Source organism: Halichoerus grypus, chromosome 6, assembly GCF_964656455.1.
Source record: "Halichoerus grypus chromosome 6, mHalGry1.hap1.1, whole genome shotgun sequence".
Taxonomy (NCBI): Eukaryota; Metazoa; Chordata; class Mammalia; order Carnivora; family Phocidae; genus Halichoerus; species Halichoerus grypus.
Window position 1 is genome coordinate 113,677,153 of NC_135717.1, and position 2,737 is coordinate 113,679,889.

At 54.1% G+C, this 2,737-nt stretch overlaps 1 protein-coding gene across 3 annotated transcripts in view; it reads right to left on the reverse strand.

Annotated features, from left to right (window-relative positions):
* Positions 1 to 2,708, reverse strand: part of SLC38A4 (solute carrier family 38 member 4) — a 68,956-nt gene extending 66,248 nt beyond the window's left edge. The window contains exon 1 of one of the 3 annotated variants that reach the window (XM_078075921.1): positions 2,613 to 2,699. The gene's annotated coding sequence lies outside the window, so the exon portion shown is untranslated. Of the gene's footprint in view, positions 1 to 2,612 lie in introns of all 3 variants that reach the window. The other 2 variants (XM_078075923.1, XM_036110337.2) reach the window with 2 other exon arrangements.
* Between the last annotated feature and the right edge of the window lie 29 nt (positions 2,709 to 2,737).

Genomic DNA, 2,737 nt, shown 5'->3' on the forward strand with positions numbered 1-2,737 from the left:
GTGAAAGAGAATTGTTCGTTTAGATTTAAGAATAATTAATGACCACATAGGATTTCCAAAGAGGTTCTATGTTCCCCCTACTGTATATGTCTCTGTCCTGCTCTGTAAAATGAATATAATAATAGAATCTATATCATAAGGTTGTTATGAGGATTTAACATAAAAGAAATACAATAATTGATATATATGTGTGAGCCATTGTTCTCATTAATCTAGAACAGACTAGCCTCCTTGGAGCACCTTGCACTACATACTCTGGCAGAAGAGCTCCTCTATCCTAGCAGCCTTGAAAATTATCTATCCCCTTTTACCAGTCTCCCTGCTTTTTAATGTTTTGTGATAGAATCAGCCCAATAAAAGCTTTCTGTCTCTGAACGTGTGGTATTCAATAATTTGGAAAGTTCACATATCCTCTTCAGTTTCTCCATCCTTACAAACTTCTACCCAGACCATAGATGTTCTGTAGATTCATTTGTTAACATTTGAGAAACTATATTACACACATGTGTGTGCGCACACTTCTTGCGTTCTGTGTGAGAGAGGCCACGGATCTCCATGACTCTTGAGGGACTCGTTTGCAGTAAGGCTAATTTCCCCACCCCACCTCTCCCAAAAGTTAAGTATAAAACGCTATAACCAAACAAACCCAAACTAGAGCCCTAGCTACCAGGCCCTGCCAATCGTGATCAAGGTGTAGCAAGTTCTTTTTACAACGTAAGACAATTCAGTCATAAGGACTCTTGTCTGCGCTGCCTGGAAGCAAATAAATATGAATATAAGAAACCAGGAAATTGGGAGACAGGTCCTCAAGACTACCCCCCCCCACCCCCCACCCAAGGGTGAGAAGCTGCACCAGTTTGAAGTGCATAACAAAGAAAGCAGGTCCCGGAGCCTGGAGGGGAGGCGGGCGGTGATGGGGGGGCGGGGAGCGAAAAGGTGTCTATAGGACCTGCGCCGGGAGAGGGTCCGCTTACACCTCCAGGGCCGCAGCTACGCCTACGCCTCTTTTCTCAAGATCGAAGATGCTCCTGAGACCGGTAGAGATTCACTTTTGTACTGAGAAATTGACATCAAGAGCCACCCCATCCTCCGGTGCAACCGGGCCCAGGTATCTAAACACTTGTGCTTAGAACTGTGGCTCGGGATCTCCAGGTCCCCACCAAGCCTCTCAAGGTCCCAACTACTGCCCCCTCACTGCGGGGCACACACCCTGGCACACCAGTGACCAAGCCTCCCAGGTTGGGCTTCCCAGTTTAATTCATCCCTTTCCTCTAACCAAGTCAGAAGGCGGGTGCGCATCTCCTGGGCTGTCCCGGCGCACACCGCACAGGCGGGGCACTCCCCCACTCTCCCTGCTGGATCGCGAAGAGAGGATGGGAGCCCGCGGGGCGCACTCCGCGCCCCGGCACCACCACCCCAGCCCCAGCGCCTCCACCCCAGCCCGTGGCCAGGGCGCAGCGCCCACCCACCAGTGCCACGGTCTGCGAAGAGCCACTCCCTGTGCAGCTCCCAGCGCCCGGCCGGCTGGTCCCTGCGCTCACCTCTCACCGGACACGGGCGTGCTCCCAGCTCACCCCCCAAGGACTCCCTGTGTCCCGGCTCCCTTCTCTCTTCCCTCATTCATTCTCTTTTCTCCATTTCCCTCCAACCCTCACACTCTCCACTCTCTGGCTCTGGCCTCTTACCCCTTCTCGCCTTCCGCCCTACTCCCTGGGCTTCTCCCCTCTCTCCATGTCCCCTCCCTGCCCCCTCAACTCCACTTGGCTTTCCCGCTCCGCGTTTCTGCACTTCCCCTGCCTTCTCTCCAGCGCGCCCCAGGCTTCCCAGTCCCACGGCGCTGGACGCCTCCTCCCTCGGAGCTTCGGACTCAGTGTTCCAACCGCCCCCCGCCACGGCCCCTAGATCCAGCACAGCTCTCGCCTTCCTACTCTCCCGAAGGAGACTCTCTGGGGACTCCCAGGGCCGCAGCCCCCCACCCGGGGTACCGTGCTGGCCCGGCCCAGGCAGCCCAGCTGTCAGGGACAGCGGGTCTATTTTAGGTCCAGCACCCAATGTCCCTGCCCTGAGGACATGGGCCCGCAACTTGGGTAGCACTTGCCAACCCTGATCCCAAGCTGACTCGAGCTAGGCTGGTGGCGCGGCCACGGCTGTGGAAGGCAGTCCCAGGACACTGAACTGAAAATCCAAGTGCCAAGGGAATCTGGGGCCCGGGGCGGGGGTTGCACTCCCGGGAATGGGCTACCTTGGCATAGCCACCTCTCTTGCAAAGGAAGTCACACGCGAGACTTCCCAGTCAGTCCCCTTAACTCCGTATGCTCTGGTTTACTTAATTTCTAGTCAATCCGGTCATTAGCCTCCAATAACCCACCCAAAGCCTGATCCTTTGGAAAATCATAAGAAGAATTAGGGTCAATCAACAAACAAGTTACAAAGAGCCACAATGCCTAACCTAAGCCCCAGACGGTTGGGAGACCAGACCGCACACGTGTGTGTGTGTCCCTGTGTGCGCACGCACACACGCGCACGAACACCAATCCGGGCTGGGATCCAGCCACAAGTTTGCACACTGACAAGTCTGTAAGCCTAGCAGAAAATAGAAAAGTTTCACTCACCTGTGTCTTTTTCTACCTCTGCCGATTGGGATCCAGGGGAAGTATCGGAAAAGGGTGGATTGAGAGACCCTCCTTTCTTTTCTTTTCGCCTTCCCAAAGAGTGGAAATTTCCATCATGTGATAGG